General features: G+C 50.9%; 1 long non-coding RNA gene across 1 annotated transcript in view; it reads right to left on the bottom strand.

The window, feature by feature from the left end:
- The window catches only part of LOC126500745 (uncharacterized), a 42,752-nt gene extending 27,438 nt beyond the window's left edge, over positions 1-15,314 (bottom strand). Inside the window, exon 1 of the long non-coding RNA XR_007591417.1 lies at positions 15,076-15,314. This is a non-coding gene — a long non-coding RNA (uncharacterized lncRNA). The remainder of the gene's footprint in view (positions 1-15,075) is intronic.
- Positions 15,315-16,192: the final 878 nt, after the last annotated feature.

The following is a 16,192-nucleotide window of genomic DNA, read 5'->3' as shown; positions in this document are numbered from 1 at the left end:
GGAAGGAGAGCAGGCAGCTAAGGGACCAGTTTCCCTTCTGTCCCTGTGACAAGCACAGCTAAAGGCAGCTTTAGATAACACTTAAAGATAGCAGACCTTCACTTAGGGAAGGCAGTGGCTCACATGCCCGGGCCACGCCTAGCTAGCCTTTCTCAGAGCTCAAGGACTACCTGCTCTAGGAAAGGTATCACCCACCTTGACCTGGCTCTCCTATGATCAATTAGCAACAAGACAGTCCCCTACATACGTGTCTGCAGGCTAATCTGATCTGGGCAGTCCCTGAATGGAGCCCCCATCTCAGATGCCTAGGCTGTGTCAGATGGACAGCTAAAGCTAAGTAGGACGGACCCTGAACCTCTACTTTTCGAGATCTGTATTTGATACCCAGCAGTTTCTGGAGTTCAGAGGAGACAAAGGTTCTGGAAGTTTCTGAGCTTATCCTCACTCTCCTGCATCCCTGGGGGTTTCCACAGGGCAGTGTGTGTATCTCCAGCCTGCTTGGCCTCCAGGATCCCATCTACTGGGCAAGAGCCAGCCTCCTTCCTGTCCCTGCTCTTCCTGCGACACCCAGGTGGAGCTCGGGCAGCCCTCCCCCACGCAGCCCGAGGTGACTCAGTGGAAGCTGGTGGCCACTTCCTTGCCTTCCCCACCCACACTCACATTCCAAAGGCCAGCTCACTGGCTTCTGGAGCTTGACCCACAGGCCCTGGCCTCTGCTTAGAGTAAACAGTCATCTCTTTATGGGACAGTTTACACGCAGGACCAGCCCGGGATGGGAAGGGCTCACGTGTGTCTGACCCACTATGAAGAACTAGCCTTTGTGAAGCCTTCCCTTTGACCCCTAACTGACCTGGGAGTCTCGTTTAAAGGAACTAGAGACTCAGCCTCGATGCTATTAGTATGGTTATAAGATTTTGTAAAAAAAAAAAAAAAAAAAAAAAAAAAAAAAAAAAAAAAAAAAAAAAAAAAGTTTTTTTTTTAAATAATATAGGAGGAACTGGAGATGTTCTTATGTTTAGTGTAGAGTGCTTGCCTAACAAACTGAGGACCTAGTTCAGTACCCCCTGCCACCAAAGAAGGGCGGGATTAACGTGGCAGGAGATATATAATTCCTTTGCTAGAGCATTTGTCTAGCGTGCGGGCAGGTCTCGGGTCCAAACTCTTGAGCCAAATGAAACCAGGCTTTGTGGTTCACATCTGGGCCGAGCACTACAGAGGTGCGGAGGCAGGAGAAACCGTTCAGGGTGATCCTTAGTTGCATACTAAATTTGAGGCTAGTTTAAACTCCCAACCTTAGTCCTCAAAGACCGTAAGAAATGCTGCAGCGCTTCCTGCTCTCTCCGCAGGAGAAAGAGGAAGGACAAACAAGGCGCTACTTCCCTTTTCTAAAAACAATCAGCGAAGAGTTTCCCAGAAGCCTCGCTTGGCCGCCTTTGTCTACATTCCTTCGCACAGCCAGGTGCCACAGGCTCCTCACGGTTGGAGAGTGGACTGTGCGGAAGAGGACGGGATGGGAACGGGAGAGCCTGCCCCATCTGCTGAGAAATGGAGGTGGAGCAAGGTAACCAAATCCAAAGAGGACAGGTGGTCCCTGTGCCACTGCAAGGAGACGTGTTTGTCCAGTTTAAACCAAGAGTCAGTCTGGCTGCTCCACACTTGGGTCCAAACTTCCATCCACTCTAGCTGATCATTCAGGGTGACCTTGAGGACAATAACCACGCCAGTAGCTACTTGCTAATGTCCAGAGAAGAGGAAAACGGCTCCAGAGACCACCATGCTTCCCAGAGAAGCTGAGCCATCTTCAGAAAGGCAGAGTAGCTCATAGGGAACCAGAGAGCCAGGTGGGAGGTAGGGACTGCCTCTGCCAAGAGCCACGGTCCTGAGAGCAGATTCCCATCCTAGCCTGATGCCCAGCCAGGCTCTCAAATACAGAGGAAGGAGTCAGGCTGGGCCGAGGTGGATTTGGGGAGCAGGCGCTACTGTAGAGGGGTCCCCTTTGGCAGTGTCTCTTCTGGGTCTGTAGCCTTATTTTGTCTCGTGTTTCCATCCCAAGCAGGTCAATGGACACGCCCTTTGTGCTTCCGGAACGGTGAAAACTACACAGAGACGGTGCACGCTGGGGTCTCTAGTGACAGGTTACAACAAAAGTCACAGTGTCTCATTGTCCCTTTACCTTGTGTCCCACTGGGCAGCAATCACCTCTCCACCGTGAGCTGATTTGCTCGGGCTAGCAGAAAGCAGTAGAGGCCTTGCTCTGGCTGTTAGTCCCACCGGGCAAGATAAGACCACTACCACAATTTTTGAGCCAAAGTTAAAGCAAGCTTTATCAACCTCTGGCCAGGACAATGGACACCAGGCAGTTCCCTACCTGTGTATTCCACAGTATGGAGCCAAATTACGTTAGTCAGAGGCTTATAAAGGCAAGACCCACAAGGCTTTGAACTTCCTGCCTTTGTCCAATGGGGGTAAACATACATCCTGATGTATTTCCTGCCTGCATACACGTGATCAAGTATAGCCTGTGCTGTTGGGGCAACCAAACTTGTTTATTATAGAAGTGAGAATACGCGACTTGGCATCTTACATGAACTAGAGCCCCAGCATTCCCGGAAGTTATCTGTCCTTGGTTAAACGGGGCTTCCAGGTTATAGGCACAGTCATTCAAACTAAAGCATCACTTTTTCCCTCATGCAGCCCTCATCCTTTTGCCTGGTCTCTGTCCAGGAAGGCCTTACGAGTAGGTCTGCCCACCCTCCCCCATGAACACATAGCAGCCATCTGGCTGACATCCCTTGTGTTGTGCGGCCATGGCCTGCAGAGTGACTCCCCCAGACTCACTGCGGAATCAGGAGCTGCATCTAAGTTCTAAAATAAAGTTAGGCTTCCTTTGCCCTCCTGTTCTCATCCTCTCTTTCCCACACCAGATGAGTCATCAAGCTCTTGGATTTCTGAGACTCCAGAACTCTGAACAAAATAAATCTCCGTTCTTTATAAATTGCTTAGTTTCGTGCATTCTGTCTCAGAAGCAGGAAACGGACCGAAGAACCATCCAGTCCAGCCCCCTCCCCCACTTCCCCATTCAATAGCTGACCCCGGCCATTACCCTAGGGTCTACAGAATCTGGAAATCAACACTACACCTGTTTCAGACACACGGTTAGGGTTGGCTGTGTGTTTCTGTTGCTGGGATAAAAGACCATGATCAAAGTAATTTATGGAAAAAAAGTTTCTGTGGACTTCAGTTCTAGAAGGTAAGAGTCCATCATGGTGGGGAGGCTTGGCAGCAGGCATGGTGGCTGGAGCAGGAAGCTGAAAGCTAAGACCTCCACAAGCATGAGGCAGAAAAAATAAAGGATGAGGCTATAGCACATCAAAGCCCACCACCAGTGACCACACCCTTCAACTAGGCTGCACATCTTAAACCTCCCCCAAAACAACTGGGGACCAAGCGTTCTAGTACCTGAGCCTAGAGGGGGAATATTTCTTTCTTTTTTTAAATATTTATTTATTATGTATTCAATATTCTGTCTGTGTATATGCCTGTAGGCCAGAAGAGGGTGCCAGACTCCATTACAAATGATTGTGAGCCACCATGTGATTGCTTGATTGCTGGGAATTGAACTCAGGACCTTTGGAAGAGCAGGCAATGCTCTTAACCTCTGAGCCATGTCTCCAGCCCCGAATATTTCTTTTTTTTAATATTTTTATGGTTTATTTAACTTTATTTTATGTGCATTGGTGTGAAGGTGTCAGATCCCCTGCAACTGGATCTTCAGACAGTTGTGAGCTGCCATGTGGGTGCTGGGAATTGAACCCCAGTCCTCTGGAAAAGCAGTCAGTGCTCTTAACCACTGAGCCATCTCTCCAGCCCCGAGGGGGACTATTTCTCATCTGACACACTACAGCTTACTAAACAGAAAGAGCCAGCTGATAAATGACTGTGGGTTAGACTACAGGCACTAGCTAAGTACTTTCTGTGTTGAGTAATTGGTTGATTTGACTTTGAGACAGTGTCTCAAAAGACCGGTGTCTTGGGGTTTCTATGGCTGTGAAGAGACATCATGACCAAGGCAACTCTTACAAAAGAATGTACTCAACTGGGGCCTGGCTTCCAGCTTTAGAGGTTTAGTCCATTATCATCATGGTGTGTGGGGGGGTGGCATCAGGCAGGCAGGCATGGAGCTGAAGCAATGGTTGAGAGCTTTACATCCTGACCCATGCACGGGCAGCAGGCAAAAAGCTACAGGGTCTGGCACAGGCTTTGAAACCTAAAACCACCCCCAGGGATACACCTCCTCTAACAAGGCCATATCTTCTAATCCTTCTGACCCTTCTCAAACAGGTCACCGGCTGAACACCAAGCATACAACTATAAGAGCTTATAGGAGCCATTCTCTTTCAAACCACCTCTGTGGATGAGACTGGCCTTAAACTCCTAATCCTCTTGCCTCTATCTCCCATATACTGGAATCACAAGTGTGTACCACCACAACTGGCTCTTTATTTAACTTTAGACTGGTCCCCTTCTTCAGCCTCCCTCCCGAGTTCTCAGCTGACATCTTTTAACTCCACACCTCTCAGAGTGCAGAGTGCGCCCCCAGGTCACCCTGCAATGGATTCTTTCTACATGCCCTTCTGATGGAATTTCCGTATCGTCAGTGACTTCAAGAAGCTCTTAGCCTCCGCCAAACATGCTAGCAAGAACTTTTTATTTTTCTTTAGTCTCTAAAGTCACATAAGGATGTGTGGGTTAAGGGGGAGGCACTCTGACTGGAAGCCGCCCGGTTCTCAGTGTGGAGGCAGCATGAAGGGAAGGCTGCTTGCTATGTTTAAGCTGAGCAGGTTCCTGGGAGTCAGGGACTGAGGAAGGATCTTTAAGGCCACTCGATCTTTCTACCAAGGGAGCCAGTACGAGACACTAGTGTCTTTCTTCGAAGAAAGAAGCCTGAGTAGGTGAAAGGTGGTAGCTGGAGGCCCTTGGCAGGATGACATTCACCAAAATGGTAACCATGATGGATACCACCCTCATGCTGAGGAGGAAGGCACAGCCTCGTGCTGGATGCCACGTGCCTCGACGTGCATGCCCGCATGCTGGCTCTCCAGTAGACACAGGAATATCTGGCCACCATTCAGGAGGCAACAGACATTTATGGAAAGCCAAGGTGTTCAAAGAATAATAGCATCAGTGTGAAGGTACAGATCACCATGGGTGATGCTGTGCCGGGGGCATCTGCGGGATCCGATGCTCCCTTTACTTATGGTTCCCTTGCTTTGCCAGCCTCTTTTGCTGTTGCTACCCAGTTCACCCTCATCACACAACACACACCCCTCAGTAATGGCGCTGATGCTGCCTACTCAAGGAGGATGTGCTGGAGCAGAGAAACTGGGACTGAGGTTTCCTTACTCCATGGGTTCTCTCTCTTTCTCTCTCTCTCTCTCTCTCTCTCTCTCTCTCTCTCTCTCTCTCTCTCTCTCTCTGTGTGTCTCTCCAGGGTATCATTAGGTAGGCTGGAACTCATTATGTAGACCAGGCCTGGCCTTGAACTTGAACTCACAGAGATCTGCCTGTCTCTGCCCCTCAGTGCTTAGAGTAAAGGCGTGCACCCGCACACCCAGCCTGGCATGGTTATTTCCACGGCATCCAGAATCGTGGAAAAAGTTCATCATGGCTTTCTTCATTCCCCTCTGGGCAGTGCATGCGACTGTTCGGTTTTCTCTGGGACTTGGAAGTTTTCATGTCTAACCTAAAAGGCATTCTTCCTCCAACGTCTATGAAAGACTTGTGGAAAATCAGGAGCAACGACAGCAAGAAACCAAAAGCAAATGGGCTGCGTTTTTTTTGTTGTTGTTGTTTGTTTGTTTGTTTGTTTTTCTACGATCTATGGGCTTTTGCAGAGGCTTAAAGCATCCAACCCAAGGGCAGCATTACTTCAGTGGAAGGCGGGAAATGGGGTATGGGGAAGCAGATGTTGACTAGTTTAAGGGACAAAACCAGAAGAGAAAGGAATAAAGAGAGAGGAGAGAGAGAGAGAATAAAATGAAATAAAGTGATCAGAAGTGGGCAAACAATCTGTGTTTTATATCAAGATCAAACTTCTAACTAGGAAGGGGGGGATGGGTCTCACTGTCTGCCAGTCACAGAAAGAAGATGGTGGGCAAACACCCCCAAGATAGCCCGTGTCTCCCAGGGCTCCTTCTGGCTCTGACAGGTTTACAGTCTTCTGGTTGAGTTGCTTCTTTGGGCTCTATGGTGCTTGTTGCTTCCTCTTTCTTAGCCACCCTGTGGCCACCTGTTTCTGGGGAGCTCTGCCCCAGCAACAACCAGGAAAACCCAGAGACTGAGAATAGGGCCCATTTCCCAGAACCCCAGGTACAGAGCGGGGAGGGGTGAGGACTTCTTGGATGTGGGCTCCCCACCAGCTGAGAAAACGCGCTGTCATGTGCCTTGCTCCTCCGGTCAGCTCCCAGGACAGGCTACACAGCAGACACTTCTGTTTGTCCTCACAGAAGGACAGGGCTTCCACAGCCCGACCGAGGAATCTCCCTGATCAAATCCAGGCCCCACTAGGCAAGGACTCTACCACTGAACTGCTTCCCTGCCCTGGGACTTACTTTGTAGCGAAAGTGCTTGCCAGTGGTTTGTATCTTCTGTCAACTTGACAAGATAGAGAATTCTTGGACAAAGATCTGGATACGTCTGTGAGGGATTTCCTAGACTAGGTGGGAAGACTTACCCTGTATGTTGGCTGGGGTCCTGGATTGCATCAGAAGGAGAAGGCAAACTAAGCTAAGCTTGAGCACCCATTGCTCTTTGCTTCCTGATGGTGGACATAATGTGGGCAGTAACTTTCCTCCTGCGCGACTGTTCCTGCTAGACGGGGAGTATCCCAGGAACTGCGAGCCAGATAAACCCTTCCACTCCTAAGCTACTTTTGCCAGGTATTTTGCAAAAGCAATGGGACAAGCACCCAACGTGGAACTCAACTGATTCCCAGCCTCAGGGACAATGCACACTGGTGTCTTGTCACCTGAGTAGTTGTGGTCATCTGTAAGTAAGGTCTGTTGCAGCCCAGGTATCCCTTCCTTTCTGAAGTGCACTGCACTGGCAGAAAACCTCATGAAGGCAGCGCTGTGACTTGGTCACAGGGTTGTTGGCCCACCATGGGGGCAAAGTAGCTATTTTATTAGCCCTTATCACCACAGGTCATAGGGCATCTCCCTTTCTGGTTTGTTTCTCCAGGGGGCACTCACCCAAGAAATAATAACAAGCATGGATTAGTCCTCTCTGCTGTGTAATTAATGACCCCTAAACTCAACCAGTTGGGAAGCTGTTCTGATATTCAGTCTGGCTTTAAACTCACTCCTGGACTTGAGCAATCCTCCTGCCTCAGGGTTCCTAAGGAGCTGAGTTGTACAGCACTGTGCCTGGTAGGAGTGGATCAATGACATCACACTTTCCTGAAGTATTACTTTAATTAATAGTATAAAATAAGTTTTAAGATTTTGATTAAATGAGTATGATTCTGGGCCAGATACAGGGCAAGGGCAACAGAGGAGACGGACAAGAGCACCAGGGCAGGGCTTTACGGCAGCAGCCTCCAGACACCAAGGAGCAAGCAGCTCAGTGGGGATTGATAGGTAGCCACAAAAGGCACTTCAGATCAAGGAATGGAAGAGGGCCAGCTTCATCCCCAGAACATTCCACAGAGGGGACAGAACTCTAACCTCAGGAGAATCTCTACTATGTTCAGTTGGAGTTAGACCAAACGGGGCTGCCACTATCCTGCCTCCATTCCAAAATCGGACTGAGCACCAGGAATACAGACAGTGGTGGATTCTGGGAATAAGGAAACAGGGTCAGATGCCTAACCATTCTCTCCTCTCTTCTCCTCATCCCTTCTCTAGTCTCCTCTTCTTTCCTCTCCTCTCTTCTCCTCTTCCCTTCCCTTCCCTTCTCCCCTCCCCTCTCCTCCCCTCTCCTCTCCTCTTCCCTCCCCTTCCCTCCTCTCTTTCCCTCCCCTCCCCTCCCCTCCCCTCTCCTCTCATCCCCCCCCATCCTATATTCACAATACTGAAGACTGAACCTAGGGCCTCGTATCTACTTAAGCACATTACCACTGAGTTACATGCCCAGCCCAGTGGTTTGTCTTTTCTGACCAAGGTCACTCTATCTAAAGTCCAAGACAACGTAGACATTCGAAGGTAGTTCCCTGCCCACCCTCCTTAGGGAGAGCCCACCCAAAGTGGAGAGCACTGTCCTGGACTTGGGTTCTGGACCACATGAAAAGGAGAGATCTAGGTGATCATGGACATTCATCACTGTCTTCCTGTTTTAAGAGAGAAAGGATGGATTTTGGCTCAGGTGCCAGGTTAGACTCTATCGTAGGAGGGAAGTCAGTGGCTTGGTCCTGAGGGAGCTAGCCACATCACATCCACAACCAGGAAAGGCGTGCAAAGGTGCACACTAGCGCTCAGCTCACTTGCTCTACTTACACAGGTGCTACCCACAATTAATTCAGAGCTCCCCACACCAATTAACGGAATCCAGAGGATTCCTCACATGGATGCCCAGAGGCCCAGTTCCCAGCTGATTCTAGATTCTGCCAGGCTGACAACACCGATCCTCTGTGGGATGAGGGGCACACCCTGGCAAGCTCAAGGTCACCTTCAGGAAGAATGTCAGGAAGAAAGGCCTTTCTCCAGTGCTGGACTCCTGTGACAAGCACTGCTGTCCTGAGCTGCCCCCAGTCCCTCATTCTAACAACTCCATCTCGTGTAAAAACATTGCTCCGTGTGTGTATAGGAAATAGTTTCAAATGGCGTCAGCGCCTTCATCGAGGCAAGTGACGGATGACCTTTGACCCCTCGTTTCTATCTTTTGCCCAAATTCCTTTTTATAGAGTGTCCCACTCTTATATTCTGAAGATTTTTCTTCTTTCTATTATTCTTAAAAAGCTGTCATATTGTTGCATATTTCTTTTGTCTTTTTCTTCAAGTCTGGCAAAAAATAAAGAGGATCGTGGCATCGAGTCTATTCTCAGGGAGGATTCCTTTTTTGTTGTTGTTGTTTTGTTCTGTTTGTTTGTTTTCTGAGACAGGGTTTCTCTGTAGCTTTGGAGCCTGTCCTGGAACTAGCTCTTGTAGACCAGGCTGGCCTCGAACTCACAGAGATCTACCTGCCTCTGCTTCCCGAGTGCTAAGATTAAAGGCGTGTGCCACTACCCCCCCACCCCCCCACCCCCGCTAGAACTTATTTATTTATATTTATTTTTTGAGACAGCCAAGGCTGTCCCTGAACTCCTGGTTCTCCTGCCTCTATCTTCCAAGTGGTAGGATTACCGATGGAAGCCATCATGTCCAGCTTAATTTTAGAACTTCAAAAAAGTAACCTCCCTCTTGAGACAGCAAGTGATATGAAAAAGAACACTCCTTTGTGTGTTCATACATTTTACCCATAGTGCACTACTGTGCACATGCATTTGGGATAAGGCAGCCGGGCACTAAGAGGGAAGCTTCGTAAGAAGGTATGCTTAGCATATGTGACGCCACAGGAACCATCCCTAATATCAACGAGTAAACGAGATCTAACCAAAAAGCGAAGCAAGCCACATCCGAGGTGTAATGAACAAGTTTGTTTCAGGGGGCCTGTGTTATTCTTTCTAAAGATACGCTAGTGGGGGTCACCCGAGGCCTTGGCAGGGCAGCGGTGGGTGATCCGAGGCCTCCGCGGGTCCCCTAGGCGGGTGGGAGACAGAAAGACACACTCTGTCAGACACAGACAGAGACTTTGGGTATAGAGTTTAGTTAGTGGGTTATGGAAGGGAAAGAGGAAAAGGAGGAAGGAGAGAGAGAGAGAGAGAGAGAGAGAGAGAGAGAGAGAGAGAGAACTTTACCACTTCAAAAGAGGGATGAAAAGAAAGAGAATGTACAGGCTGGAGGAAGCAGGAACGTGGAAAGGGAGGGGTTGGGAGTAGGCGGGGCTTGTCTCTTAAAATGATCGGGTACCCAGCTGACAGGCCAGGCCCCAGATCATAATAGCGGGTCCCTCCACAGCTTGGGTTAGATATCTTCAACCACTTCTTCACACACTACCGTACCTCAGATGGAAGCTGGGCCCTGCAGCCAGGCCCCGGGAGTGTTGGAAACATCACGTTGCCTTAGGCCCCCTCACGGGAGCGCCTGGCAGGATAGTGTGGCCTTGAAGGTGTGTGAAGTCAAGGGTCCCCCACACACACACACTTGCCGTGTGCGAGCGCTGGGGTCTGAGTTGGATGACCATTTTCTGGCTTCGAGACCTCTCTCTACTTTCAGAGTTCCTCTCAGGCCACTCTCCCACCTCCCCTGAGTCCTCGGCTTTTGCGTTTAGGCCAGCAGGAAAAAAATCTTTGGCTTGGCTCCTTGGCTGTCAGCAATCCAACATTTGCAGGGGGCTTGCTTGGTTTCAAGTATTGCCCGGTGCTTTTCCTCGCTCTGTAGTTTAGCTTTTAGCCAGGATTTCTTGGCTCTGGGTGAGCCTGCCCGCCTGCCTGCCCGCCCGCCTGCCTGTGTGCTCAAGGTCTGTGTTTCATTTGCAGCCGCCCTATCCCTGCACTGGGTGCCAGTCTCTCAGGCTTCCCTGCCAGCCTGGCCCATCCTGCATGGCCAGCAGAGGAGGCCCTGTGTGTGGCTGTCCTGGCGTGTGCGAGGGAGCTGCTTCTGAGTTCCCCCTCAGTCCTGTGTCCAGCCTTCTCTTCAGTGCGTGCAGGGTCAACGGCGGCGCTGGCCTGGCACTGGCTGAGAGGATACTAGCTGTCTCCTAGACCTATCAGGGAGCCGACTGCCAGCCTTAAACAGCCCCGCCCTTGACTTCCAGTTCAGACTGGGACCAGCTCAGCACCTGGTGTTCCCCTCATAGAACTTTGCAGGGCTTGGCAGGGCTGGAAAGATCTGGAACCAAAAGGATTCAGCTGTCCTGCAGCACAGGGGGCCTCAAGCTCTGCCTGCCTAGGGACTCCTTCCTTCCACACACACCCCCACGCCCAGCTTCATGCTCTGCCTGCAAAGAGACTCTTTCCTGGATTCCCCGGGCACTTCCTGACTTAGCAGTTCTCCAGGCCTCGGAGTCCAAGGGTCAGGAAAGAACCTGCACTTTGTTTTGGTGGCATGGTTACCCAGAGCTGCGAAGGAGTCTGAGCCACGGGCAGGAACCAGCTGACAACCAGTTTAGGCCATGAACACAGAAGCAAAGAACTCGGGGTCCCCCAGTGTGTCCTCATCACCAGAGGTGGTCCACGCCCTGCCGCCACCTGAGGAGAAGGCTGCGCTGACAGCAGTGGGCCCTGGTGAAGGCATCCTGCTCTCCTTGAGAGTGTAAGGCATGACCAGAGCTCTGCTTGGTCTCGGGTGTCATGGCCTACATACAGAAAAATACACGGGTATTTGGAGCCTAAGAAGAATGACTGTCACCAGTGTGCAGTGACTAGAGAGGAAAAGAGGTTGTGTGTGTGTGTGTGTGTGTGTGTGTGTGTGTGTGTGTGTGTGTGTGTGATCAGGAGGAGTTGGGAGAGTTGAGGATGGAGGTGAAGGGTCTCTGACGGTTCTCACTTCAGTGAGTGTTTGGAAGACAACGTAGGTCAAAGGCTGCCTTCCATCCTTCAATGTCAGTCTGTAGATTCGGCCTCCTTATCACAGGAGTGCCCAAGCCCAACAACTAACTGACCTGAGCACTATGAAGATGAAGTGCCTCCTTAGACACTTGGTACCCAGGGAGTTTCCTTAGTTTGGAGGCTCACGGGTCTGTGAGCACAAAAGCAGCGGGTCACGGAAGATGTGCACCCACAACCCTTGGGTGCTGCCTAGAGCTGGGTGAGGGGACGAGAGCCCCCTGCCCCTAGCACCCATCTGCAGACCCTAGACTCCAATTCTGGTCCTGTGGCCCCTCAGTCCAGGATTGCACTGCTGTTGCTGGTGACAGACAGCTGGTTGCTGAGGGGAAGCCAGGTCGCGTTTGTATCCCACTTAGCAGGCAAGAGCTCGGTCAGACCTGCACAGGTACAATAGGCAGGCATGCAGTCCCTTCAGCCCTGAAGCCTTCTCCTCAGCACTGCTCCCCAGCCCACTGCTGAGTGAGCATCTCCAACCATCCTGTGCCTTGTGTAAGACTTGACCTCTGACAAGACCCCCCCCACACACACACACACACTTCCTTCTGTCCAAAGTCTGCTAGCCCTTGAGGAGAACAGTGTCTTCACAGTCCTCACCAAGAGAGAATCCCTAGGCCACACACCTTGGACCCCAGTATATCGGTCCAAATCCTGGCCCCCTAGGGCCGTTAAACTACCTAGCACGTAGCATAACAGGGCACCTGCCATTGTCCGTTGTTTGGTTGGAGCCGCCAGCTTGCCCCTGTGCAATCCAGAAAACACCTTCCCCCCCCCAAACCCAGCCTCTCAGAGAGTCTCCAAACAAAGGAAAGGCACCCCAAAAAGTCCAGTTTTGAATTTTTGATGGCCACTGCACCTTCCTCCCCTGAAACTGCCAGCTGTCCAAGTCCCCGCCTACCGTACCTGGGCACAAAGCCAGCTTGTGTAGGACACATCATCGCTCCTGGCCTACAACCTGTAAAGTCCCCCTGCTTTAGTTCAGCGGTGTGGCTTCACTGGCTTCAATCTCTGGGACCGGAGAACCTGCCCAGGAGTTGCTCTGCTCATATAGACCTGTTGTTATTCTTTGCAGTTTGACTTGGTCTGGCTTACTGCGTTGGTGAAGAATCTTATGGAGCGGGAACAGAAAACCTATTTTCAGCAAGGAATAAGATGCAACATCAGGAATAAAGAAGAAAAGTGAGCTGGAGGTCAGAAGTCCAAGGTCATCTTCAGCTATATATGGGTTCCAGCCCACCTGTACTAGAGAGAGAGAGAGAGAGAGAGAGAGAGAGAGAGAGAGCCAAGATTTTATTTATGCCAGTTTATAGTAATGTGCCTCAGTAGGCTCATCAAATGTGCTGTCTTGTGGTGACAATGGGGGAGCAATGTGCCAAAGCCAGGGGAATAGAATAAATCTTTGTACTGTCTACTACTTAGGAATGCTCTAACATATTAAGTTCATTTTTAAAACTGAAGCCGGATGTCATAAAACTCATGCCTGATAGTAACTGATACTAACCTTGCACAACATAGCAAGATCTGCCTTCAAAAGTAAATAAATAAACAAATTAATTTGTGTTTTTTTTTTTTTCTGAGACAGGGGTTCTCTATGTAGTCCTGGTTATCCTGGAAATCACTCTATAGTCCAGACTGGCCTTGAACTCACTGAGATCCACCTGCCTCTGCTTCCCAAGGGTTGGGATTAAAGGTTTCCCTCACCACTGCCTGGTACAAAATTAAAAACCTTTAAATAAAATAACCCTGGAGCCGCACGATGGGGGCACACGCCTTTAATCCCAGCACTCGGGAGGCAGAGGCAGGGGGATCTCTGTGAGTTCGAGGCCAGCCTGGTCTACAAGAGCTAGTTCCAGGACAGGCTCCGAAGCTACAGAGAAACCCTGTCTTGAAAACAAAACAAAACAAAACCCGGCTCCTTCAGAAGACAAGTCACTAGCCATTGCCCACTCCCTCTTCTTGTTAGGGTCCTTGGTTGTCTCTGAGTTCTCCCTCGTCTCCTCAGTCATTTTTTTTGGTGAGGATGGCCTTGAACTCCTGACCTTTCTGCCCCTGCCTCCCAAGTACTGGGATTGGAGTCAACCAGGAGGCTGTGTGGGTAAGGGGTTAAGCCAAGCCTGGATTGGTTCTTTGGATAAGAAGCTGAGAAACTGGGAGAACCTGACTCTGACCTAGCCTGGAACTACAGGGTCAGCCACCGCATTCAGATGACACCCCACAATCTAAAAGCCTGCAAGGCTTGATCCTCAGGCCCCTGGGGGGGCTGCTTTCTCCACTCTGCTAAATTCTGCCTCCGGATGTGTGCTCTGCCTTCTTTTGGAGCATTTGTCTTCAGGGCTATTCTCTGTCCCTTTTTGCTGGTAAGTTCTTTTTTGTTGTTTTTGTTTTTTGTTATTGTTGTTGTTAGATCCCATAGTTGAATTTTGCTTTTGTATGAAATTTAACTGTTCATGGAACTACCTTTTAACTTCATCACAACAAACAGCTGGTAAGTTCCTAAGTCCCACCTTTCCAGGAGGCAGCTCCTAAACCAGCACTGCCTGTCCACCTTCCCCTGCCCCGCCCCCTTCTCCAGGGTTTTGCTGCGTATCCCAGACGCTCACTCTGGGATTAGAGGCATGCGCCACTATACTGACTGGAGAAGGAACACCAAACCCAACTGTGAAGATGGGCTGAGTGTCTCAGGATGGCTGCTGCAGGACAGGAGAGGGAAGCCAGAGACTTCCCTGTATCCCAGGGGCAAGCTGTGGACAGGAGAGTGGGCGGGGTAAAACGCGGAAGACAAAATGAACATCCCTCCTGGTCTGTTCACAGTGCTGCTGAGGTCTGATGAAGGAGCAGGAAATTCCTAACAATGGTTTCAGGATGATTGATAGGTGGAAGGGTACCCATCTCTGTGTCCTTAACTAAGTGCTCTCTCATGGGAGCCCAGGGTTTTAGAAGACAAAGACATTCAGAAGAGCCTGAGATCCATGGGGAACCAGGGATTGGTCCCCTTGGATTTCAGATGTAAGGAAAATCCATTACCCAACCTTTTAGGGACCAATACTGAGTTCCTGCTTCCGAAGGTCTCCCTAGGTAATTAAGGACTTACTGAACGCGCAGCAGGCACTCTCACACACGGGTTAGCCTGGTAGCCCAGCGTTCCAGCCCTCCGCAGCGCGCAGCACACACCGGCTCGGCTCACACGCGGGGCCGCATCCTTTTTAGGCACCTGGTGACTCAACACGGGCTTCTCCAGACCCGCATCCTTAGGACGCATCCCGACCACAGCTCCTTGCCTTCCCAGCCCCCTCCACCCAATTCCTAATTCCATTGTCAGGGTTGAACAAAAGGCCTACAGCATCCTGGGTTGAAGGATTTTTAACTCTGCCAATCCCAGGAGGCTCCGACGTGCAGCAGCTTCCTGCGGGAGAATAATGACTGAGACATCTCACCAGGCTAATGAGGTTTGGATTTGTTTCTGTCCCGTAGGGTTCTCTCTCTGTCCCCGTGTTGTTGTCCGGGCTGGCCTCGAACTCAGCGATCTACCTGCCTTGGCCTCCGGAGTACAGGGTTTAAAGGCGTGCGCCACCGCGACCGGTTTTGTTTCTATTTTTAAGAACCGAAACAAGTTTCGAATCGGACACTCCCCAGAATGTCCCCAGAGAACTCCCAGAGGCCATCGGGTTTCGAGGTCCGGATAACTTCCATGGTGTGAGGCTGGAGCAATCTGGTGGAGGGGGGGGGACGTGCGGGGGGGGGGGGGGGGGGGAGCCTGGAACCAATCTGCGTTGGGGCGCAAACCCTGCGCGGCCCACGTTAGAGTTAACCTCACCCCACTCCGGCTGAAACGTGCAGGGGAAGGTGCTCGAGCTGCAGACGCTACTTTTAAATAACACGCACACACACGTACGAACACACACACGCACTCACACACACATGCACACAAATACACAAATACCGGGCCAGCCTCTCCCCAAGGCGGCGGCTCAGCGCCCTCTGGCGGCCTCGGGAGGCATTACGAGCCTGGCAGGCCTAGCCCTGCGCTCAGAGCCAGGAGAGCCTGTGCAGTCACCTGGGGCCAGTGGAGAAACACTACAACAGCTGCTGGGGGTGGGGATGGCCAGGGAGGGGGACGTGGAAAGTGTCCTTTCAGTTTTAGGAAATGCCAAGGGTCAAGAAAGGGGCCTTCCCAAAGGAAAGCCCTGGCTCCATTTTCTTTTTTAATTTTTTTTGTTTTTGTTTTTCGAGACAGGGTTTCTCTGTAGCTTTGGTGCCCGTCCCGGAACTAGCTCTTGTAGACCAGGCTGGCTTCGAACTCCCAGAGATCCGCCTGCCTCTGCCTCCCGAGTGCTGGGATTAATGGTGTGTGCCGCCATGCCCGGCGCCTTGTTCCATTTTCAACGGATGCCTGAAATCTTACTGGCACAGCACCACACCGTGTCTGCAGTTTGATTTCTTCTTAAATGCAGGTGGCCTGCTGTGTTGCCTGGGCTGGCCTGGACTCCCTGTGCTGAAGCCGTCCTTCCCCTCCATCCCCTGAAGCCGCTTGTATTCCAGGCGGGTGCTCTG

This window comes from Alexandromys fortis, unplaced genomic scaffold (genome assembly GCF_014885135.2).
Source record: "Alexandromys fortis isolate MF-2015 unplaced genomic scaffold, M_Fortis_MF-2015_v1.1 scaffold_7, whole genome shotgun sequence".
Taxonomy (NCBI): domain Eukaryota; kingdom Metazoa; phylum Chordata; class Mammalia; order Rodentia; family Cricetidae; genus Alexandromys; species Alexandromys fortis.
This window is presented reverse-complemented; position numbering and strand designations above follow the sequence as displayed.